Source organism: Peromyscus maniculatus, chromosome 1 (assembly GCF_049852395.1).
Source record: "Peromyscus maniculatus bairdii isolate BWxNUB_F1_BW_parent chromosome 1, HU_Pman_BW_mat_3.1, whole genome shotgun sequence".
Lineage (NCBI taxonomy): Eukaryota > Metazoa > Chordata > Mammalia > Rodentia > Cricetidae > Peromyscus > Peromyscus maniculatus.
The window spans coordinates 180,744,381-180,770,738 of record NC_134852.1 but is presented as its reverse complement, the minus strand read 5'-3'; the positions used below and the strand labels follow the sequence as shown (position 1 = coordinate 180,770,738).

The window sequence follows — 26,358 nt, the reverse complement described above, 5'->3', positions numbered from 1 at the left end:
TTTATAACACGGCCACTCACTCACTATCAGTGGTATGTGTTTTTAATTTTTTAATAGTTCATTCTTGGTAAGGATTATATGCAGCCTGCTAACAGAGGAAGGTTTCCAAAGAGGAGCTGAAGACAAGGTTTGGAGACTCCAGAAGCCCCTTCTGTAGCACTGGACTAGCAGTTCTGCCATGCTGCCCCATAACTAGGAACATTGTTAGGTCCCAACAAGAATAATTGCAAATCTTTGTAACTCAATTTATTAACCTTCATGGCCACTGGCTACAGATAGTGCCAAGTGCTGATCAAGGGTGGTTGCATATTTGCACACACACGTTTTCTGAGCAGAATTCTATGGAATTTTTATGGATAGACTTCATAGATATGAATGGAAAACCAGGGCTTTGATCAATGTTGCTCAGGGCCCATTTGCTGAAGCTGTAACAGAGGTTGGGGGACTCCAGTTCTGGGATACCCAGGGATAAGAAAACTAAGGTCCCTTTTAATGCTAATGTCTCTGACCATAGGACTCTTAATTGCTGCACCGGGAAGAATTCTGCTCCAAAACTCATGTTTAGTTTATAAACATCTTAAATGTGTTTGAGAAACATTAATTATTAAAGTAAATTAGATTGTTTTATGCTCTAACATTCCTGAGTTTTTTATATTAAAGCAATCAAATCATTTAAAACCATCTTTGATTATTAAGAATTATTGATTATTGATCACTATTTTCTTTCTTTCTTTCTTTCTACTTCCTCCCCTCTTCCTCCTCCTCTTCCTCCTCCTCTTTCTCCTGTGATTTTCTTGGTCAAGTCTCTCTTGGAATTAATGGAATTGATTTCTAATTTACCAAATAAATGATGAGCTTGTTTCCATTTCTCATTCCTCTCTTTCTTTTGCCTTTGCTTCTCTTTGAATTACAGATACAGTCTCATTTCTGCAGCCAGGGGCTCCACATCCATGGATTCAACTGGCCATAGTTTAAAATACTTGGGGGAAAACTGTATTTGCACAGAACATTTATAGATGATTTTTTTTAACCACTGCTATTTCTATAGTACTCACCTTATATTAGGAATCACGAACAATCTAGGGATGCCTTTAAAGTATACAGAAAGACATGTGTGTGTTAGATACAGATATTAGCCATTTTCTAGAGGGAAGTTGGGCATGTGTGATTGAGGGCATCCATGGGAGGAGCCCAGATTGGACTCCACACAGACATCAAGACTACTATATTTCTTCTTTGGTGTTTTACCCTCTCTTCTTCCTCCTTTTAGCTTTTCTAACTCCATTTCTTTCTCCTTCAAATCAAGCATATTTTATGCTTTCCCATCCTCTCCAAGCAGACTTATCAGATCACTCTCTAGGTCTGCAGAGTTTATTGATTTTCTATTCACACGATGAAGAACTAGGTTCCCAATCTCTGTGTACACTTTTTGCCCACTCTCATCTTTGTGTGAGCATTACTAAAGGGCCCCCAAATGATTGTGTGTGTGGGGGGGGGTTATCTGTCCACAGTCATGAGTGTGTGTGTATATGTATATGTGTAGGTGCTTATGTGTGTAATGGAGGCCTGACGTCAGCATTTGGGGTCCTCCTCGATCACTCTCTACCTTATTGTTTGAGACAAGGTCTTTCACAGAACCTGGAGCTCATCAATTGAGCTAGGCTGGCCACCTAAGTGATCTCCATCGTCTTTCCCTCTTTCCCCCATCCCTAGCACTGTAGTTACATCACTATGCCAAACTTTGACATGGCTGTTTCAAACATAGGTCTTCATGCTTGCAATGCAGGCATTTTACTGACTGAATCATCTCCTTCCACAGACCTCCAAATGCTTTTGATCACAAGAATGCCATCCAGGCATTGCCCATAGAAGGTAAGGTCCTGGTCCTGTGGGACTCTTCGCTGGCAACAAACACATGACCGTGCACATGACTCTGAGAGAAATCCATCGGAAAAGCTCTGTTTGGGAACGTTTGAAAAATAAGCTGGTGCTGTAAGAATTTAATAAAACTGGCCTTGTGCCAAGATGGAAAGAGTGTGGTCATCAACCCCAAAGGGAGCTTCAGCTGAGAGGGCTCATTTTCCGATGAAAATCGTCTTCCTGTTTTCTGACTACATCAATGATACAGCGATTTCTTTGTTAATTGCCAGTTGTGCCCAAGCCAGTCAGCAGAAAAAGGAGAGTTTCCTTTCTCCTCTAGCTGAGAGAATGTTCTTGTAAATGAAAGAAAAAAAAAACGAAAAGGAGAAAGAAAAAAGAGTGGAAAAATCCATAGCAAAGCCGTGTTGTGAAGAACCTGCCCCACCCACTGGCTTCAGAAAAGCAAGACTTGTTTGATGTCCAGTGGCTTGCCTGTGTCCTCAGAGCTGCCTCTCCTGGCACGTATGGGAGCAGAGGGCCTGATGGACCCTTTAGTGACTTGATTTCATCTACCCCATCACTGGCCATTTATCACTGACTTGCTTCTGCTTTGTAAGCTCGAAAGAGCATATCAGTTGATCATTGGAATTCCACTTAGATTTTTCTCATTAAACTGCTAGCACATTTTATTTCCTTTGGACAGGGAGAGGAGAGATAACATTCCAAACTTGCAAAAACAAAACAAAAATCTTCAAACATCATAAGATCCTTCCCTTCCCCAATGGGGAAGGGACTTCAAACTAGGCTGCAGATTTTCTACTGATGCTCAACCCAATTGAAAGTTTTAAGATGTAATAAAATCATCATGCTACACCAAGGAAACATGGTTACTCATCTTGCTGACTTCTGGTGCCAACTCTTCCTATTCTGTTTGCAAGGTCAGAGCAAGGTTAAAGCAGGGCTGCTTATGGAGTGGGTAGGGTAGGAATGTAGGGAGCTGGAAGCTTGGCTTGCTGCTCTGGTTCTAGAGCTTAGCTTCATTCGGCCTTGGAAACCCGAATCTCTTTGACACTAGAGAATGGAAGGAAAATGGCCCAGTCATCACACCACTTTATTTATAAGAACTGTTGTGTTGAGTTCCTGAGACAAGAGAACAGCAGTGTGGGGGAATGCAGGGAGCCGAGGAGTACCTTTGTCAGGAGAAGCCCAGCTATGAAACAGTTGTAAAAGAGGTTTCGAGGGTCCCCTGGAGAACTCTGCAAGTGGGTCATCTGTCAGAGGAGTCCATTCCCGAATCAAGGGGTCGGGTCTTGCTATTGGCCGTACCCACTGGCTGTCACTTGAAAGCAGTGAGGCAAGACTTGCTCTCTCCTTGTGGAGGGCCGTTCCCTTGGCAGGCTAGCCGGGAGCAGCATCACCTTCACACGTGAGTTCATGGACCCTCAGACAAGGATGGAAGGGACTGCAAACACCCAGTAACTATTGTGCTGAATGCTATGTGCATTCGTGATTGATTGCAAAAATGAGGCCCTAGTCAGACAGGAAGAAAACATGAAGACTAAGAACCAGGCGTCTGGACACCAGAAGGTCAAGGCAATTGGTGGCTGACTAAAGGATGCCCCTTCTCTTGTGCCTCCCCAAGCCAGGTCCTCTGTCTCAGCAGCACTCTTTCCCAACTCTGCCTAACCATGAGTCAACTTCCTTGAAGACATGTGCCCTTGAACACAGCTTTGTCAATCAGCAAAAGGCAACATAATTCAATTTTAAGAATATAGACTTGAAACCAGACAGGCATTGATTCAAACCCAAATGCTTAATATCTGTGGAGCCATTTGCAAAGAACTTAGCATTTCTTAGCTTCAAATGTTTCATTTATAAACTGTGGCTGACAACATTGACCACATAGGGATGAGGCAAGGAATAATCTAGTATGATATGTGCAAAGGGCTCAATGCATTGTAGCAGTTAACTGTGAAAATGATATCAATTTAATATTAATAACATTCACCAAGGATATATATATGTGTGTGTGTATATATACATATATATATATAAATTTTTTTAACTTAACATCAAGAATAATTTTTCCAAGGTAAATATTTACTAAAGTGGAGACCAGGGCAGTTATGAACCTCTTAGTTCAATAATTCCTGGTGTTACCTTCAGCAGAAATCAGTATCTGCTTATTGTACTCCCAAGAGCCAAAGCAGGCATTCTATTATTTTAAATAGATTTTAGTTCTAAAATTAAATGAAAATCCAAGTGTTGGATTTCATGGGTACCATACTCTCCCAAGTTCTTTCTACAAAATGTTCAATGAAGTAAAACATTTCTTGTGTCGCCTGACCCTGTCACCAGACACTCCCTCTCCACAGAGCATTAGAAGGAGGTTAAAGGTAAGCAGTAGCTGCTAAAGGAGTTATCTGGAAAGATTTCAACCCACTGTCATGATAGAAGAAATACCCGGCAGGAGTCGGCAAACCCACTCCCATGAAAGAGCGTGAGCCACTATTCCCGACAGCCTTTAGCAGCGGGTCCGGAAGCAGTTTGGGTGAATCCACAGGCCAGAGCAGGAAGGGGAACAGTGAAGGGAAAGTGAGCTACGCCAGTCTAGTTACAGAGCCTGGACAAGGTTGGGAGGCGGGAGGTGCGTGGGCACCGCCACATGTGTGCATCACTGTGTGGGCACAGCTGTGGCCCTTTGTGAAGACCCGGAGTTAGTTCATCCCACGGTACATGTAACTACCGAAGGAATGGATGAATCTTACATTGGTCTAGCTTTTATTTTATTATTACTTTTTTAATGATTGAACTAATACTTGGTCATAACAAAAAGAAACACATGCAAAGGAATTTCTGACAAGAAGGGGAGTTGCTTGCTGCTCTGACCACCATGCTCGCTTTCTAGCAGCAGCTAGTGTCTGTAGTTTCTGCTCCTTCCAGGAATGTTCTCTGTGTGTGCATGTACATGATATTAATATGCACATACCCATCTATGCATGAACATATACATCTACCCAAATGTGAACATCCTGTACCCACTGTTCTGCCCCGCCCTTGTGTTTCTCATCTTGCACAGATTTCCTTATCAGATTACACAAATCTATCTCCTTTTTCCTTGAAGGCACAATACCCTCAACATCTCATCACATAAACGTGACTTCTTTCACCCTCTTCCTAGGGTGGTGATCATTTGCTATTTCACACCTTCCCTGAGCTTCCGAGGTGTGCTGAACAGGCTTAGCGGAAATGGTGTCTCCCAACCACGTGCACCACAGCGGCCTTGGCTCCTGGTTCTCTGCACCATGTCCAGGTGTTTCTGCAGTTAAAACATCAGAAGAGCAAACGCTGGAGCGAAGGCTGTGCTCGGTGCACATTCTCATGTTGTATCTCTCCAATGCGGAAGGTGCTAATATGGATCCATTCCTGCATTATCTGAGAGTTTATCTAGAGAAACAGAACCAATAAGAGAAACACACACACACACACACACACACACACACACACACACACACACACACAGAGTAAGGAACGGGTTCACATGATTATGGAGGCTGAGAAGACCCACCACCATCAGTCAGCAAGCTGAAAACCCAGGAGAACCTATGATACAGATCTTATCTGAGAACCAGGGTAGTTGGTTGCAAAAAGTCTACTCTGAGTTCAAAGCCAAGCCCCAAAGCAAGAGAAGATCAATATCCCAGACTGAAGTCAGTCAGGAAGAGACTGGGACTCCTTCCTCGGTATATTGTTCCATGAAGGTTCCCATGGCCTGGCCAGGGCCCACCCACACTGCGGAAAGCACATTGCTTTAGTTTCCCAATTCCAATGTTCATTTTATTCAAACCAGCCTCCCAGACACACCCAGAATAAGACTTAGCCAAGGCACCTTGTCAAGTTGACACGAAGCCATTGCAGAGGTTTTCTTCCAAGCCTTCAAGGGTGAACAGACTCTGCCCCTCTGCTAGATCCAGCTTAGGGCCAGGGTAGAACTGCACCTCTGTCCTTCTGTATAAACGAGGGCTCTGCTTCTCAGGGACCTGAGCACACTGGGTTTTGGTTTGGGGTTCTTAGTCTTTTGGAACTATAAGACTTGATATTCTACCCTTTGAAACACTCATTAATATTTCACAATAGTGTCATCCCCCAGCCACTGGCACACTGCTGCCTTTGAAAAGTCAGATTCAACCTTCCTTTGACATGTGTATCCTGCAAACATTGATGGCCATTTTTTTTATTAAGGAAAATTTTTCATTCATTTTACACACCAATCAAAGATCCCTCTCTTCCCTCCTCCTATCCCCAGCCTCCCCCTCAACCCACCCCCACTTCCCCCCACAAGAAGGCAAGGCCTCCCATGGGGAGGCACATCTAGTAGAGGCAAGTCCAAGCCCTTCCCCCCACCTCAAGGCTGCATGAGGAGTCCCACCATAGGTAGTGGGCTCCAAAAAGCCCCCTCATGCACCAGGGATGGATTCTGATCCTACTGCCAGGGGCACCCCCAAGCAAATCAAGCTACATAATTGTCTTGTCATGCAGAGGACCTAGTCCAGTCCCATGCAGGCTCCACAGTCATTGATCCAACTTTCATGAGTTCCCACTAGGTTGGTTTGGTCGTCTCTGCAGGTTTCCCCATCATGATCCTGATGCACTTGCTCATAGAATCCTCTCTCTTTCTCCTACTGGACTCCTGGAGCTCTGCCTGGTGTTTGGTTGTGAATCTCTGCATCTACTTCCATCAGTCATTGGAGAAAAGCTCTGTGATGACAGTTAGGGTATTCACCGGTCTGATCACTGGGGTAAGTCAGTTCAGTTCAGGCAACCTCTCCACTATTTCTAGTAGTCCAAGCTGGGGTCATCCTTGGGGATTCCTGGCAACTTCCCTAGCACCGGGTTTCTCTCTCTCCCCCATGATATCTCCCTCCATCATGGTATCTCTCTCATTGCTTGATGGTCATTTTGTATCCAAAGGCTTTGGGATCAAATCCGTAGGGACATTCTCACTCATGTCTCTAGGCTTTTAGTTCACCAGCAGATTCTAAACACATCCTTGATGAGTTTTAGTCCTTTAATGCTCATCCAATTTCATTTACAAATGAAACAAGTGGCCTTTGATCACAAACTCTGCAAAACTCTACCACACTCTGTCCAATCTGCTGTTTCCTTTGTACTCTGAAAGCAGTAGCTGCACTAGAGACAGCTTGACCTTACCGTGAGAAATAGCATTTTATCATGGAACTTGGCAAGGCCTTCAATTTCCTCCCATCTAATATCTGTCAGTCATTCTCATTGTCCAGGAAACATTTTCTCCACTCTCCATGTGAAAGCTGTTATCTATCATGCCAGATACAACTTCTCTGGGACCAGATCATCCTCATCCCGTAGCTCAGTCATGTTGCATATCTGGATCCCTGTGGAAAACCAATTGTGTTCTTCAGAATGTGGCTGGAAAGTCTGCGGTGCAATACAAAGACACTGGGTCCCCCACATATACCATGAAGTCACTCTCCACTCCTCCTAAATTGTGTGGCAATCACTCTGACCCTGTCATACTCAGTGGGCATAACATAAAAGCTGAACTGAAAGAAACAGGTCCTGTTTGCTGAATCGTCTTGCTGAGCTCTGTATAATCATAACCCTTTTCCATAAAGACAATCACAGTAGACTTGGATTGATATGGCAATATGGATTGACCAGCAAGCTTAAGAGCGCCAGGGCTGGTGCAGGGAAGCATTTGCCTATTAATTAATTTTAACCAGAGTATAATTTGCATATTAGTACAGAGCTGAAGTGACTAGCTAATAGGTTTTTTTTTTTTTAAGTGTAAGTCCCATTTTATTTTTCCAAGGTGTTTTTTCTTCTGTCTTTATGAAGCCATCTCTTTACATGGGCTTTGGTGGAGGTCGTGGTGCAGCACCAGCAGGTCTAAATCGTGGTGGGGGTGTCCGGTCCTTGTGGGCTTCACGGGATCGATTCCTGACTACCTTTCTATGAATAGCACAGCTCACGCAGTAATGCAGTTTGACATAGAGTTTGGGAAGCACATAGGCGTCGAAGACACTGGCTTTGGATATGTCCCTGACAGCGGCAGCCTCGACGATGTTCCGAATGACGAACTTCTTAATGGCCTTGTCTTTGGGCGCACACTGGGTGCAGTTTGTGCAGCGGATTGGTTGCACGTGGCCGCGGCCCTTTTTGGCCTGACCGTTGTTTCCCCTTTTTTTGTCATCTTGGAGCCAAGACCCGAAAGAGCGCTAATAGGTTTTAATAAATGCCTCTGTCTATGTAACCCCAGCCACCAGTACCAGTCAAAATACAGGACATCTCTCACATGCTTTTTTTCCCTGGAAAGTGGCTCTTTGATCACTGGTTAGTGTCTTTGTCACCACCGATCTTTCACCAAGGTACACACATATACCACTGCTGGTGAAGAGGCCGTGCTGAAAAGAGAGGAGTTGGTTCCAGACAGCAGACAAGTAGTTTCTGCGGCCAATGTCAGCAGTTAGTAAAGGATATGAATGAGGAGACGCGTGTTTAAAAATTTTCTTGATTGCACTTATCTATTTCTGTGTGTGTGTGTGTGTGTGTGTGTGTGTGTGTGTGTGTGTGTGTGTGTGTGTATGTGGGGCTGTGTGCACACATGCCACTTTGTGCATGTGGCAGTCAGAGGACAGCTTGCAGTGGCCAGTTCTTTGCTTCCACCAGGTGAGTTCCGGGGGTTGCAGTCAGGTTGCTGGTCTTGGCGGCCAGCACCTTTACCCTCTGAGCCATCTCACTGGCCCAAAGACCCAGACTACAAAGGTGACGAGTTTGCCTTCGGTTCCCTGTGTCCACCTGTCCTGAGGTTGTTCTGTCTGGTCTGCGAGGTAGTATTAGAACCATAGTTAAAGGCCTGGAGAAATCGTGTGACTAGTGCATTGTTGCAGATGAGCACACCTGCACCTGCCTGTATCCAGGACGATCCACGGCTTCCCTGAGATGGAGCAGGTAGATTGTGGAGGCAAAGCAATGATAGGCAACCCCAAGGTGAGATCTGGGCTGCAGTGCATAACAGTAACTGAAGCTCACCATTTACTCATAAATGAATGAAGACAGGGACCTTGGGCTTGCTAACAGGTGTTCTGTCCTCTTTCCCACAGCATGAGGGGGGCTGTCCTATTCTGAGAGTGTGAACTAAGTAAGTGCCTTTGCTTACTTAGGCTATGTGGCCTGAGAGGGCACTTGGAGTTTCATTCAGGTGTGACGCATAATTTTACATCGCTTTGCTTGTCATCTGACTTGAGAGTGTGCTCTGATGTTCTTTCTTGGACTGTCTTCTTGCTTAGCAAGGATAACCGTGTAATATCACCTAGGAGATAATAAAAAATGAAAGCAATTTAATTGAATGAAAGAAACCAAATTGAACCCCACACACATGATTCTGACCAGGTATCTCTTTGCAGGCCATATGAAGGCCTAGGAGGAACAGCTGAGAGCAGTCCCACTGTGTGGTTTACAGAACAGGCTGGGTCTGTCCTCAGAGCAGACGCTCGCCTACTACAACTTAAGGTCCCCTTTCCTCTTCACTTTGGGCCAGCTGAGAGACACTTCTGGGCAAGGAATCAGAGTGCAGTCCTTAGTTCTTCTGGCAACACACCAAACACAGAATGACCTTGGCCAACACCCAGCAGCAGTTCTGGAAATGCCTTAGTCATTTCTGAGCAGGGCTGAGTCCAGAGACAAACCTAGCCCTGACACTTGGAAATCCTGAGGCTCAAAAGACTTGATTGGCTTGGTTGCTGGTGAAATTCTAGACTGCCCTCTCATATTTTAAAGCAAGGTACCTGAGGTTGGAAGACTCAGTCTTCACCAGAGCAGTTCATATAGCAGCAAGTCATTTCACAGGCAACCAGACAATGAAAACATGGAGAAGGTCTCTGGGCTACTGACTTCTGCACCCAGTTTGTGGTTTGGCGGGACTGGTGAGGCACAGAATCTGGTCACCTTTGCCTCAATAACTTTAGCCTTTAATGGTATAGGAATGTCAAGACCTGGTTTTCTCAGAACTCAAGAGCAGCAGAAATGGTAGGTCAAGCTGTGTTTGTCTACTCAGGGATCAGGAGACAAAGCCGAGTCTTGGGAGGTGGCTGCTATACTTGAGGATCAGATCACTTTGCAAAGAGCTAATGACCTCCTAATCAAACCGTTGACCCAGGGAGCCACTATGTGCCACAGTTCTGATGGGGTAAGAGGACTCTCAGCCTTAGTGTGGGTGTTTATTCTCAAAAGGACTTGGGCTAGGGACGTGGCTCTGAGGTAGGGTACTGTAATTGCACACAGGTCCAAGCCCATGGGCTTAATCCCAAGTATGGCAGTGAATTTAAAAAAATTTTCCAAATCTTTTCCATGGTTTTCCAAGCTAAGAATATTCATTTTTGGCATGACAATATCTGAAAATATTCACTTAGGACCAATTACTTACTTTGATCTCTCCACCAAATTATTGCTTCCTGGGGCTCATGGCACAAAGGCACAGGGTCAGCTGAACCTCCTGATGCCATGCCTTGCCGCTCTGGCCTACTTGGTGGCAATCATCTCCCTCTCACAATGTCATTATTTGGGAAAGCTTGCAGTGGCTCATGGGAAGAAAATTCTCTACACGGAGGCAGCCTGACCCAGGAGTGTTCACTGCAGTGGCCTGCTCAAGAGGCTTGGCCTTTGGGTTATCACTTTGATCCTTGATACTGGGAGTCAGAGTGGGAGCTTTAGTGAGGTCCCCAAATTCTTCAGATGCCAAGAGGCCCAAAGTGAAGGGTGAGCTATTTTAAATTTAGAGATAGATGCCATAGGGGTCCCCCACAAACAGCCCAGAATAATTCTGGTTGTCATGGGCCAACTTAAGGCTTCCCACTTTCTTATTCCTATAAGCCCATATGACCTTAAGAAAACCCAAAAGAACATGACTGGCCAGGCCTGAGCTTACCTGATGCAAACTATGATGAGGCCTCAGCCTTTCACGGAGAGGAGAGACAGGATGGACAAGGACAAGCTTTGCCTGTAGAAGCCTCATCTTCCATCCCAGCTGAGACTAACTTCACAGACCTCAATGCTGCCTATTCGTCACACCGACGTCATGAAAAGGGAGAAGCAGGAACTTATTTTGTTTGCTGTGCTTGCTTTTTATCCAAGGACAGCTATCAACCCTTGAGTTTCAAGCAATCTTTAGATCCCAAACAACTTACACAGGGGCACTGGGAGATCCATTTTCTTTCCAGATTGTTGTAGAATATTATTTTAAGGTATGTTACTTTTGTTTATGTTGCATTTGTTTAACTCTGTGAAGCTGTGTTACTGTGCCTGTCTAAAACACCTGATGGTCTAATAAAGAACTGAATGACCAATAGCAAGGCAGGAGAAAGGCTAGGCAGGGCTGGCAGGCAGAGAGAATATATAGGAGAGAAAGCTGGGAGGAGGCGAGAAGAAGAAGTAGCCAGAGAAGGTGGAGGACTCCAGGGTCCAGCCACCCAGTTACACGGCCAGCCACAGTGTAAGATTTATAGAAGTGAGAGAATGGGAAAAGCCCAGAGGAAAAAGGTAAACAAGATAATTTAAGATAAGGAAAGCTGTCAAGAAACAAGCCAAGCTAACACCAAGCATTTATAACTAAGAATAAGCCTCAGTGTGTGATTTATTTGGGAGTTGGGTAGTGGGCCCCCTAAAAGAGCCACAAAACCATATTCCAGGTCCTGCATGCCCCCCCCGCCCCCCTCAAGAAAATGTGTGTTCATTTCCTCTGAAAAATACTTGTTTATGCTCTAGTGGTCTTGTGTAAAGATAACACTGAATTCTTACTTGGAAACTAACATAAATTTTGTGGCCCATCTATAAGCAACAGCGTTCCTTGGGTACCATCTTATGTTCCCAATTCAAGGAACCATAATATTTTTTCCAGAGAAGAATCTTCATTCACCATTTGATGTCATCATTAGGCAATCTAGATCACATGGAAATCTCACTAATTCTGAGAACTGAAAATGCAGTGTCTAATCAGGCAAAATCCTGAGCAGCATTTGTTGTGTTTTTAGTACGTATTCTAATACTTTTTTTCATAATTTTATAAAATACATAAAAGGCTTTCCTTTATTCTTTAAAATCCTGGTTTATGATGTATTTTAAAAAATTGAAACTACAATACAAAACAATGTAAAGCATGAGAAACAGCATGTACCTATTGGTTTTATTTTAAATAAAATATTACAAATTCAAACAAAATCCTCTTTATTTACCATTCTGCCACGTTGGCAATAGACAGCTATGGCTATGAACATAGCATATATTCTTAAGACATTTGTGAATCCTGTTTTCATGTTTCATTACATATCAAAAGACACCATATGATGTGCATGCTTTAAGCAGTCACAGGGACAATGTTTCCCCACATATTTTTGTACTTCTTATCTCAAAGGCTCCTTTTATAATATTGCCTAATATTTCAGCACATATATAAAGCATGCACTCATCAAATTCAGACTCTCTCCCCAACTTCCAGCAGTCACTTCTCTATACTCGTGATTGTGTACCCTAATAAACTAGCCTGAGGATCAGAGGACAGAGCCAGTCACTAGATTAGACATAGAGGTCAGGCATGGTGGCACACACCTTTAATCCCAGCACTTGCAATCTCATGCCTTTGCTTGGGAAGCACACCCGTTTTTAATGCCAGGAAGTAATATGGCAGGGCAGAGAAAGGTATATAAGGCATGAGGAAACAGGAACTCACTCTCTTTAGGCTGAGGATTTCATGGAGGTAAGAACTAGTGGCTGGCTGTTCTGCTTCTCTGATCTTTCAGCTTTCACCCTGATCTCTGGCTCTGGGTTTTTTATTAAATGACCATCTATGATTCGAATACTACCCTTTTGTAGCATCTACATATGAGCAAGAATTCGATACTTGGCTTTGTAGATCTGCCTTATTTTATTCAATACAATGTCCTCTCATTCCATCCATTTTGCTGCAAGTGACAATTTCACTTGTGTGGCTAGACAATATTCCTTTGTACAAGCATATTCCACAGTTTATCCACTAACATGCAGATAGACACAGGCTAATTCCACATCTTACTTGTTGTGAGCAGTAGTATTGTTCCTGAATTCTACTTTTCTTTTTGAGTTTTTATTCTTTCCTGTGGGAGCTATTCTTATAGGAATCCTTTGGGTGAGAGTTAGTTAGCTCTCTTGGGCTTTAGAGATATTAAAATGTATTTATATCACCTTTAATCTGGAGCTGAAATTCTATCCTGTCCATCTTCCTCCCAAACACTTTGAAAACAGGTTCTATCTTTGCCTGGCTCTTGTTGCTTCCAAGGAGAAGGTTTGCTGTCTGTCTAAACACAGGACTTCTCCCTTGGATCTATTATGCTTCCTTTTTATGTGTGCTTTCAGGAAGAACTCTTAATATCTTTTCACTAAAAATGTATCTGTGTTGACCAATGTTTTTAGCCTGATCATGACTCAGTGTGATTTTTAAAAAAAATCTTAGGTGTTTCCTTTGGTTTTGAGAGGCTCTCACGCATTCTCCCTTCGCTGTTCTGGATTCCGACTGTAATGCACGGCCCATCCTGTTTCTCCCCTCCACGTCTCTCGCTCTTCTATTGATTTCCTTGTTCCTCTGTGGAGGTGTGCTGCTCTGTTTCAGGATTTCAGTCAGTTTACTTCCATTTCCCACATTTCTCCTGGTTCCTTTTCAAGTCCTATTGGAACCGCTTCATGGTCTCCTCTTAGGTTAATTTTTGTCCTTTCCTTTTGCAACAGAGATATTATCTTAGAAATATCCTAAGGTATGTTATTCCTTGTCTCAAATGCCTTACTGCCTTCCATGATGGGATGGTTGGCAGTGTCTTTTTTTTTTTAAGATACTGATTAATCTTTATTATTAAGTTAAAACTATTTTTTGTTTGTTCCATTTTGTTTTGGACTCTTCCACAAGGAAACGAGGCAGACGTTCAGTTCCCTGTGAGTACATGGCAATCAGGCTTATGGTCTACGTCAGAAACAGAAAGAAGGATGCCATTCGCCAGATGAAGGCAGCTGCAAGTCCACCACTGCAAAGCCTTGGTCCCAGGCAGGCCTAGCTGCACTGTGGATGACCTTCACAGCCACACCTGGCCGCACACCTGCTGTTGTTGATATTGTGAAATTCCTAATAAGCTTTAAACAAAGAGCTCTTTTTCATTTTGAACCAGGCTTTGAAAATTAGGTAGCTGGTCCTATACTAGGAAAAGTCTGGATGAGACAGGAAGAGAAAATAGAAGAAAAACTAAATTGTGTTGATACCATAGCATTGTGGGTAAAAGGGATATAGAAGCAGGAGGGACCCTGAGTGAGACTGTGGGTTTCCACTCTCCTGGCAGAGAAAGGAAGAGTATTTTGTGTGAATTAGGAAGAACATTGAGGGGTGTCCCTTAGTTTCATGGAACAATGTGGATTCTTGAAGAGGAATTTGGTCTCCTCTCCACCACAAGCAGACATATAAAAGAACCTGATAAACTCTTAAAATAAGAACATTTACTTTCAAAGAAATATAGAACAGTAGGATTTTAAACTCACACTGGACTCAAGTAAACAGAACATATAGTGCACAGAAATGTCTACTCATGGATCTGATGTTCATCAATAGTTCCCATTCATATGCAGGTAGGGTGAAAACCCAAAACTTTTAAAGCCAAATCTAGTAAACTTGGCCTCATGTAAGCAGTGCCTTACGTTTAATTTTCACCCTTTGATTTAGACCTGCTCAGCTCTGCACATCTCTCACGTGCCCTGTGTTCTCCAAGGTGGTGTATGAGTGCTGGGAGGCTCTAGCAATATGGTCATGTGGTGATTGATGAAGGCAGGAAGTCTCCCATTTCCATAGGGCTCTATGAGGGCCTCTGGGTCCGCACTGGCTTCTACCACAGTGGGAATCAATGGTTTCCTGTGTACTTATTACTATGGTATACATGTGTCATGGTGCTGCAATGAGTTGTGTATCTCTGAGGTGGTGGTGTGGTTTGCTACCTGACTCTCAGTTTAGTCTAAGCTGCCCCGCTGCTCCTCATTAGTCCTCCTCATTCTCTAGAACACCAAGCCTGTCCTTGCAACCTCTGGGATAGAGCACCTTGTTTTTGCCAGTACAGGCCCAGTAGAAAGAATATGGACTCCAGTGCCTCTGTCTTCCAGAGAAATCTAAGACTGGGACCCAACACATGAGGGTTCTGTGGTACCACATTCTGTTCCCATAATGGGTTGTTTACTTCTCCCATTCTGGCACTTCATGGTGGCCTCTCCATTCTCCTTTTCAAACATAGTTTGAAATATGCTCCCCCCTTATTTTATTCAGTGTTTAAATATGATCCTTGTTCTCCATTTTGTCTTAAAGAGCTGGAATCTAAATTCCACTAGTAACATGTTAAAACCCTCTTTCCCAGAGGTTAGTTAACACAAGCTTCTTAAACCTTTATTAGAAATGAGGTACTGACTCTTAGAGAGCCACTGAGGAAAAATGCTAGAGATGCTGGCAGCCATCTTGGATTATGACCATGAAGATAAAGACCCTTGGTCCTTGATGACACTCTGAAGGCACCATATTAGCCCCAAATGGCCTACTTTTGAACTCTGTGAAGGTGAGAAAGAAGTTAATTTCAATTTTTACTAGTTTTCTGTCACTGTGGCCAAGTACTCTTAAGATAAAAAGCTTTACTTCAGCTCATGGTTCCAAAGGTCTGAGCGATGGTCCACTACCTCAATGCACTTGAGCCCGAAGTACAGAAAAGCATCACAGGGAAAGCACATGGCTGAAGAAACTACTTCTCTCATGGCGGCCAGAAGGCAGAGAGACAGAGAAAGGGACTAGGTTCCACTAGCCCTTTCAAGTGCATGTCCCTAATGTCCCAAATTCTTTCCCTTAGCAAAACCTCCTGGAAGTCCCACTGCCTCATAGTAGTGCTGCAGGCTGAGGCCAAGACTCTAACACATAGCCTTCAGCTATACTCCAGAAACAAATCTGGAACTCTGTTTTTAAGATTTATTTTTTTTATTTTATGTGTATGGGTGGGTGTTTTACCTCTGTACATCTGTGTACCACATGCATGCAGTGCCCATGTGGGCCAGAAGAGGGCATCACTTCTCCTGGAACTGGAGTTACAGATGGTTGTGTGCCACTCTGTGGGTGCTGGGAATCAAACCCAGGTCCTCTGGAAGAGCAGACAGCGCTCTTAACCACTGAGTCATTGCTCCAGATCCCTGAAATTTTCTTTATTTGTTTTTAAACTAAAGATGTGTTTTAAATTGACAGACAAAATTGTATTCATTGTGTGAAACACAGTGTTTAAAAGTGCATATATTGGGAAGCAGCTAAATCTACTAAGTTAACAGGCATTACCTCCCAGAATTATAATCTTTGTAGTAAGGCCATTTAAAATACGTTCTCTTAGTGTGTTTTGGGGGGCTGTAATATATTGTTCTAGGCACAGTTTCCCTGTTACACAGTAGAGCTTTCTACTTTACTCCTGCTCGCTAACTGAAATTTTGTATTCTTCAGCCAATTTCTTTCTTTTGTATATGAAGATGGACCAAATTCTGACAGATACTTAGGCTGATGCTAATTATTGCTTCGGTTAGCTATGTTGCACTAACATTCATTCAAGCATCCCTGATCATTTGCCTGAGAAACTTCAGAACTCCAGAATTTCTTTTGTTGTTGTTGTTTTGGGACAAGGTCTCACTGTGTAGCCCTGCTGTCCTGGAACTTGCTCTGTAGACTAGGCTGGCCTCGAACTCAGAACTCTACCTGCCTCTGCCTCCCCAGTACTGGGATTAAAGGTATGTGCAACCATACCCAGCTTTTCGCTTCATTTCATTTTTTGTTTATTTGTTTTTTCTTTTTTTTTCAGAACTCTAGACTATCTTAATGTGAATGATAAAAGATTTATGAATGTTTTACGTTATTTTTTGGAATATTTTCCTTTATTTTGGAATGCATCCTCTGTGGAGATCCTTCAGAGCAGTGAACACCTGAGGTGAGACTGTACATGGTAAATATGCCTCACGCTCCACTCAGCTGTTCCTGCTACTAGAATGGCTAATGAGCCACACTGAAATTTAATTAAAGGCAAAACCCACAAATAGCTATGTTTCAAGCTTGCCAGGTAGTTATTCTCAAGACTTTCATTAGGAGTAAGCTGTAAATACACCAAAACACACACCCAAATTTACCACAGAGGTGATTCCTTGACCTGATTTTCATGCAGTCAATATTTTCTGAGAGATGTTGAGTGTTAGTGGATGGTATAAAATCACACTTTAACACACACGAAAGTCCACTGAAACCCAACCAGGAAGTGTGGATTCTTGCCCTTCCCTGTGTATGTAATTTGCATACACAACATGTTTATATTCTCTAGTTATTCTGATTCAGCTGGTCTGAAGTGGGGCCCAGGAATATGCTTCATACCAGGTATATCACTATGAGAAGTGATCCACATACTTTAAAGACCCTTTCAACTATGATGCCAGGAAACCCATTCCATTAGTAAATCCTGCTGCCTTCGTAGCACCAGAGAAGCTGACCAAGGATGGACACAGAGGTATAGCAGGGACAGCCAATTCTGCATCATCCCATCAGTGGATTGACATCTTGTGATTGTGGATGTAAAGTAATGGCCACCCTGATGAATAATGGATATGATATTTTAGGGATTATTTAATGTATTTTTTATTCTCTTTAAATCAAGATGCCATATGGCTCCCTATCCTTTTAATCAATGAATTTCAATGCTTCAGGGGCAGGACAGTCACTGGCTAGAACACCAAAGTCATCGCTCAGCTTTGACTGTCAAATGAAGCTTTTTATGTATCGTATCCCCAGGGGGAAAGAGCTGTTGAAAGCCAGGCTGCATCAAGAGAGAGAAAGAATTTCTAAATTTCCAAAGCTCCCTTTATATACCATTCATTTCTAATCTTATTGGATTCTTATTAGAAAAGAGAGCCTGCAAAGGCGCCACTCTTCATATTTTCTCGAGCTCTCTTTTGCAGCCAAGAACGCGATGCATGACTGTTGTGTGTCTTCCCGTCCCTGAATGTCAGATTCTCTAACTGTTAAAACAAGGAAGCTGATTGTAATGTCCAGCTCTTCTGTGTCTGTATTTATTTTCTGCCTTCTAGATCTCACTGCTTTGAAAGAAATATCCTGGACCCCTTTGAATTTTATTCGTTCTTTTAGGATATGGAATATTCTTTTTGAATTTAAATTTCATTTTTATCAAAGCAATATTCTTTTGTAGTTAAATTGTTCTCTGATGCTTAAAACAACAAGAAAAAAACAAAACAAAACACCTCCCCAATCCCAACCACATAGTCCCTTGTCCCATGTCTTCATTTCCTGAAGTTCTCACTCCCTAGAGTCAACTACTTTAATCTCTTTTTGTGTTATATTTTGATGGTTATCTCTGTGCTTTAAAATTGCCTATTACTTTGGCTTTTAAAATATAAATGTTATTTTTGAACACATTATTTGATAAATGACTTTGGAAAGAAAATGAAATAAATATCTATCTCTAACCTCCCATATTTATTTTTAACCAAGGGGGGATTTTAAAATCTGAGGGCCCTATTTCTTCCTTTCTAGGCCAAAGCCCGGTCACAGAATAGTAACGATTAGATACAATATGATGTACTGGATACTACGAAGTACATATCATTCCAGTGAATGTTTCCATTCTAATAGGAGAGCAGAATACTAAATAAATATGGAATATACCTGTAAAATGGTAAGAAAATGTTATGGAGAGAAGAAAAGCAAGGAGGTAGATGGATTAGGGAGGCAGGGCTTCAGATGGCCTGCGATTTTAACTAACATCAGTATAGAGGCACTCGATATCAAAGAAGTAGCTGGACAATGCCTGCAGTCAGTGGAAACCCAGCAAGAAAAGCAGAGTAATGGAAGGACAGTGACAAGACATAAGGGCAGAGAGCTCAGAGTAGGACAGGCCCTTGGTGGGAAGGGGTGAGCGATGGATGGCAAAGACTCTCATGCACACTGGCATTTACTCTAAGATGGAAGCCTGAATGGAGGAGTGATGTAATTAGACTCTGTTTTAACCTGAGGCATTGAGAACAGACTGAAGGGAGACAAGGGTGAAAGCCAGAGACTGGTGGCTAGTGTCATAGTCCAAGTGAGGTACATGTGGGATTTGAACCACTGTGCCAAGGTAAAGGCAGGGAGAGTGTGGGTTCTGGATAGACTCTGAAGGCAGAGTTCACATTTGCTGATGGGCAGGCCTTGCCAATCCGAGAGGGAGAGAGGGACTATTTATCTTTGGAAGTAGGATCGAAATACTACTTTTTGCCATGGGAAGACTGGAAGAAAGCCTGTTGGAAATGGGGGATTCAGTATGGAGATGCCAGGTTTGAGATGCCTCTAGATTGCACAAATCAAACTATGGACTAGACAGATGTTCAGATCTAGAATTTGCAGACATTAAGACCCAAAGAACCTGGAAGTTATTAACATAAATGGTATTTAAACCCAGGAGACTAAATAAGAACACCAATGTACTGAATTAGCATAAGAGAGATGAGCATCATAGAGGCCTAAAGATGGAGCTGGACAACTTAGAGACCAGAGAATCAAAGAAGTTAAAGAAGTCAGGAAAAAAACAGGATTTCCAGGAACCCAAGTAAAGTATATCAAAGAGAAAATGCACTGAAAGGCTTCTGACATTAGATACCTTGGAGACTGAGAATTGACAACACATTTAGGTACCATGGAGGAATGTGGCATGAGAGTATAGATAAACCTTATTACGAGTCTTGTTCTAAAGATGAGGCAGAAAGTGAGGTAGTATATGAATGGGAATGGAAAAAGATGTAGGTCCAAGGTAGGAGAGGCATTTCAGGATGCTAAATTTAAAAGGCATCAGTGCTGGAGCCAGGGAGGATTCAAGAAATGCTGTGGGATGATCCTTCTGTATGCTGTGAATATGTATTTCTCTCACTGGTTGATAACAAATTGTTTTGGCCTATGGCAAGACAGGATAAGGTTAGGCAGAAGAATCAAACCAGGACTCAGAAGAAGAGGGGCGGAGTTGAGAAAGACACTGCAAGCTGCCCAAGAAGCAGGATGCTGGAAGACTGGTAAGCCACTGACCACGTGGCAATAAATAGATTCATAGGAATGGGTTAATATAAATGTAAGAGCTAGTTAATAATAAGCCTGAGCCATTGGCCAAACATTTATAATATAAGCTTCTGTGTGATAATTTGGGAAGTGGCTACTGGGTTAGGGAGTTGCTGGCAGGACAGAAATTTTTGTTTACAAGAAACAATTGTGCCAAGGTGCAGGTGTTGTCCTTAGAGAATGGATTACTTGTGCACAGCAATGCGAGGAAAAGTGGCATGTGTAGACACGGATTAGCTAGGAGCATGGTAGAAGGAGTGTGGAAGCTTTATGTCAGTGTATGCCCACTGTACAAGTTGGATGACGTTAAAGTGAATGTGTTCGATGAACTGGATGATACCAAGAACGGGTGAGGAAGTGTCAGGGGTCTGAGGGGGGAAAAGAAGAAGGTGTGAAGTAAGTCATGGTGGAGGGCAGGATCTGTGCAGCCTTGGAGACCTGTGGGGCTCTCTGAGCTTGAGGGGAGTATAGACCAGTCCTCACATTTGTGTCTTTGTTCAGTCATGTAGCTCTGTGCATATGCCAACCTGGACGAGGAGGGTTGGAGCTAATGAAACTCAAATATAGCCACACAAGAGAGAGTTTATAATCTAAGAGCAATGGTCTTCATCTGGGCTTCCTTGGGAGCAGGTCAGGAAAACCCTTGAGTGCGGGTGTTGCCAAAGTGATGAGTTGGAAATGACTGAAATGGATGAAGTGGTTAGAAAAGGCAATCTTATCTCAAAGTACTTTGTACCTGTCCGTGGGGCAGAGGATGCAGCTAGGCAAATCTGTCCCCCAGAGGGAACACAGGATCGTAAAGGAACAAAGAGACCAGAAGATGAGCCAGGGGTTACCCCCAGATAACCAACTCCAGCTGAGGGGGCTAGCATGGATTCCAAAACTTCAGATGGGCTCTGGTCCCTACGTCTGTCACCAGGTTCAAGTGTCTAATAGGAAGATTAGACCAACTCCCCTGCTGGGATCAGCAAGGATGTGGAGATCAGCACACAGACCCCCTTCTTCATTCCCCCTGTCCTGCGTCATAAACACACTGGACCCAGGAGACAACTTGGCAAGGAAGAGGAAGAGGGTGTGTCTTGAAAGATGGGAATTTATCCCAAAGACACTGGAGACAAAGAAAAGAATGCCTCAGGCTGGAATTAGATCAGCTATCCCTTAACTGGGAAGCTGATGCCTTCCCCTAGCCACCTCCCTCACTTCCACCAGCTCAGAAGTCAGGTGAGGACCAGCTATATGGCTCAGTGGGCAAAGGTGCTTGCCTCTAAGCCCAGAGCCCTGAGTTCAGTTCAGAGGTCCAGCATGGTGAAAGTTAACAACCAACCTCTGAAAGCTGTCCTCAACTTCCACATGTCTACACACACACACACACACACACACACACACACACACACACACACACACAAATCAATGTGAAAAACAAGATAATATTAGTCATGGGAAGCAAAGAAAGAGACTTTTTTTTCTCAATTGATTTGCAATTTATAAACTTCTACCTGAGAAGAGACATTTTGGATTATTCAGAGGTTTAGAAGGTTACACATGACTTCTGTTCCCCAGTGGTATTTACAAGCTGGCCATGTAAGGGAAAGAGAATAGGTTCAGACATTATAGGGAAATACCAGCCTCCTGCTCATCCAACCCACGAGGCTCTTGTGAAGTCACTAATGAGCAAGAAGCAGGGCCACTCATGACAGGTGACATTAAGTGTGGCTCCAAATCTTTGTGAGTTGACCATCGCCAGTGCGGAAACATCTGTTCTTAAGTCCACTCTGAAAATGGGCATCAAAACACGCTCCCCTTTGCGTTTCCATTTCTTTGTTTGCTTTGGGTTTTTTGTTTGTTTGGTGTTTTTGAGACAAGGACTCACTATGTATACCCTTCTGCTGGCCTGGAACTCACTATACACACCAGGCTGGCCTCAGGTTTATAGAGCTCTGCCTGCCTCTGCCTCCCCAGTGCTGGGACTAAAAGCTTGCACCACCAAACCTGACACTTTATTTTTAAATGAAACTTTCTATGGCTCTTTGGGGATTTGATGAGTTGGGGAGCATTCGAGTTTTGTACTTTGATTAGGCACACCAAGGACCCACTGTCCATCAGCTCTTGACCTACAACTAGATGTCACCAAAGTCAGGATTCACAGGACCTGTGGGTTGATGGCACTACAGATGCTGGAGGATTTTTACTTTTACTCAGCACAGGTCAAAGATCACCACAGCTCAGGAGACTCCTGTCTGCTCAAGCATGGGAAACGGGGAGACGAAGCAGAGTGGCTTTCCATTGCCCGGCGCAGTGGGAAGAAAAGAGCGAGGAGGACTTCCCCCATGGCAGCATCTGAAGAACGGGACAGCCAGAAGCATGTTAGGTCACCTTTCCATTTTACCAGGAGTCCAGCATGGCAGGTGGTGTCGCCTTAGACTGGAGAGAGGTGGTGTCTGCTTGGACAGTTTTCCTTCCTGCTGTCTTAGTCTGCTGGTATAATTTAGTATAATACAAAATGGAGCAGCAATAGCTGGGCGGTGTTGGCGCACGCCTTTAATCCCAGCACTCGGGAGGCAGAGGCAGGAGGATCTTTGTGAGTTCGAGGCCAGCCTGGTCTACAGAGCGAGATCCAGGAAAGGAGCAAAGCTACACAGAGAAACCCTGTCTTGAAAAACCAAAAGAAAAAAAAATGGAGCAGCTTATGAACCGTGGGGTCTATGTCTCGGGCATGGGTTCAAGGTCAAGGTGTTAGCAGACTGGATGCCAGGTACAGACTTTGTGGTATACAGGAAGTACCTTCCTGCTCTGTTCTCACATGGTGGACGTGGCATGGAATCTGCCTTTTTAAACAAGAGCACATATCTCTCACGACTCAATAATTTTCTCAAGTTCCAAGTGATTCTACATTAGGGTTGAGGCCCCAACATAGAAACCCAAACATTCAGACTATAGCTCTGAGACTTCTCCCCCAGTTAAATCCTGCTAAGTTATAACAAGGCAAAGAGAGTATAGATTTAAAGCAACAGCTATTTACTACATGTCCACAAAAATGATTGCTATTTTTAGCAGAAATGATCTGTACTAGTAGTTTTCAAAAAAATTTCCTCAAAACTCTATGGTTAAAATGGAAAATATGATTTAGATGAATAGCTTTTAAATATGACTATGCATCACAATATCCTACAAGGCTTGTTAAACATACATACCCTGGTTTCAGTCCTGGGCATTCCAATTCACTACTCCTGAGACTGAGAATGGACACCTATGTAGTTTATTAAGTTCTATTGGTGATGCAGATGTACTAACTGATGGATCTCAGCCTGGGATGCATATGAAAATATTGAATAACTGGGAAGCCTATAAAGCTTACAGATGTCAGGACCACAGCTTGGGTCAAATCAAATCAGAATTTCTGGCTGGCTAGGTCCTTCTCTCTAACGAACTCAACCTGGGAGTCTAATGTGCTTCTGAAGATTGTGCACTCTGGCTGGTACTATCACCTACAGTACTTATCAAAATCCCCAGTGCCCAGCCCCCCCCCCCCACCGACGTCACTCCAAATCATGATCTCTTTGCATGGAGGCCCAGGAATGCATACCTTAGAAAAGCCCACAGGTGCTCAGGTGCAGCCAATTTTGAGAACTGCAGTTCTCGATTAATAATTCCCAAGTTTGGTTGCATGCTGGAGTCACGTGGGATAATTTTAAAAGTACTGACAGCCTGGCCCCTGGCCATTCTGAGCGGGAATGGTATGTGGCCTACTGAGCATGTCTTAAGGTCTCCAATAAACAAAGCTTGAAAACTGCTGTACCCAAGCCTGTAGCCTTGACATCACATTCTGGAAACCTGCTGAAATGCAGATTCTTAGGCTACACCTTAGGCCTGCTGGAGCAGAGTCCCTGGAGGTGGAAGCCAACAATCTCTGTCTTAACAAGCCCTCCAGGGCCTTCAGAGCCTCACTAAGCCTGAGAACCAGGCTTTCGACCTTGCTCATTAGCACTAATCAATTAGATAGGATTAATGGATCCCATTAGCTGGTTGACACTTTCAGTCAAGGGGCTTAGCCCAGGTAATTTCAGTGGAGCCCCTGGGGAGAGGATGCTAAGATTCAAGAGAGGCACTCCCTCAGTACAGCCCAGTCTCAGGCCGTGTGGGGTGTCTGTATGAGGAAGTGAGAGCTCTGAGGTCCACCACACATGCATGGCCTCTACCAAGAGAGCCCCCAACATTCATTCATGAGAAAAGCAAGCCAAGTGCTTTTGACAGCTGTTCCCTAGGTTTTGGAGAGCTGAATTCTAGGGACCACTGGTGATGTCCTGTTAAGATTCAGCTTCCTGAGCCGGACACCAGTAGATTCTGTTTCTTTGAGTATGGGGTGGGCACTAGGGAACAGCATTTTAAACAAGCACCCATGCTGCCGTGAGTGGAGTAGTGGGCAAAGCTATCAGAAAACAAACAGCAAACAAAACCGCAGGGCTTTATGGGTTTATTGCCTCGAGCTTTGTGGCAGGGGCTTGGAAGTCCTTCGGATTTCAGCCCACTTTAGCGGCAAAGGGTCGGAGGTCCTCCATCAGTACCTATCAAGCCCAGGTCACGTGTGTAAAGTCACTTGGCCCGGCTCAGCCATTGCATCGGCTTCTGAAGCGTGGTTTCGGTGCCAGGGAGAAGAGTCTTTTGTCTTGGGTTTTTCCCGTTCCCTTGTCGCACTGATGTCTGGCTTTGAGACTCCACTGTGGCAGCCTCATCCTCTCTTTGGAAACTTTGCTATAATGAAAGGTCCAATTTGCTTCACCTGACCCTGAGTGACAAATTACGGGGCCACTAAGAACCATCAGGGTCTTTCCCTGACCGAAGTCCAAAACGCTACACATAATTTGGCCTCTAGGCGGCGCTAGCCTTCAGGAAAACAAGGCTGTTTATGTAACAGATTGGCAGTTTAAGCGGCTGTATAAATGTCATTCTTTAAAAATAAAGAAGAAATCTCAGTTAACTCAAACAGGAGCAAATTAAAAAGTAGAGCGGAACATCTATTTCACGAGTACAATTCATCCGCTGTCTCTGGTACTTCAAATTGATACCTTTTCTCCAAATGATAACTGGCACCCTCCCACTGGCTTTAGCCGCGCCGTGACAAAACAACAGATCAATCCACTCACTTCAGTGAAGAAGAAAAATCCAGTCAGCTAGAAGCGGCTTCATGTGACTCATACACCTGGAAACAGAAGGATTTCTAAGCCACCAAATACAAAAGCCGAGCCACTAAACCACGACCGAGGTGTTGAGTTTATCCCCAAAACGTATTTAGGAAGTTTTGTATGGAGACCCTCCACTCGCTTAAGCTTGATTCTCTCTCCTTGTGAACCCACCAGGAGGGTCCTTGAAATACCAATTTTCAACAGTCTTAAGGGGATATCTATAACACATAGCACCTTCTTGTCGCGAGGGCTTTGTGGCCAGTCTGAGATCTCAGTGTTAGCTTCAAGATGGAATCACACAGGGGCCTTTGGAAAATCCCAAGGCTCAGGCACAACCAGACCAATTAAGTAAGGATCCAGAGGTGAATCCCTGGGTACAGGGTTCTGAGCCTTCACGGTTGTTGTTCAAAGCACCTTCAGTAGTATAAAAATAAAGGTTTTAAATTTTATTTTATTTCTGAGATGGGGTCTCTCTATACTGTAGTCCCTGATGTCCTGGAACTCACTGTGTAGACCAGGCTGGCCTCGAACTCACAGAGGTCCACCTGCCTCTGCCTCCTGAGTGCTGGGATCAAAGATGTGCAGTACGAAACTGTTTGTCTCCTAGCCTAAGGTGAGGCTGTACATGTCTGGTGGCTCCTTTCCTCTCCTGGCAGATCTTTCCCCCTGAGGCTTGGACTTCGTTCTCTGGGACTCAGTGCAGACAGCAAGGCCCAGTTCTCACACTGCCTTTCCCAGATCTTCCTCCTTGGTGTCTACTCCACCCATCGTGCTGACTAAGTCCTAATGGGCCAACCCCAGGATCTTACTCCCTTCATTTTGGACCTGCCACATCTGGACCACAAGTATGGGGACTTCCTAAACAGTTACAAATGGATCAGTATGAAAGATACTTCATAAAGTGTTCCAATCACTAGCTCAAAGATTAATCAAGTGGTAGAGAACGTGTCTAGTGTCTTAGTTACTTTTTTTTTTTTTGCTCTGATAAAACTCACAGGACCAAAGCAACTTAGAAAGGAAAACATTTAATTAGGGGCTCATGGTTCCAGAGGGTTAGAGTTCACGACCACTATAGAGAGGAGCATGGCAGTTGACAGGCAGGCATGATGCTGGAGAAGTAGCTGA

General features: G+C 43.8%; 1 pseudogene; it reads right to left on the bottom strand.

The window, feature by feature from the left end:
• Positions 1–7,666: 7,666 nt before the first annotated feature.
• Positions 7,667–15,693, bottom strand: LOC121823238 (small ribosomal subunit protein eS26 pseudogene; annotated as a pseudogene).
• Positions 15,694–26,358: the final 10,665 nt, after the last annotated feature.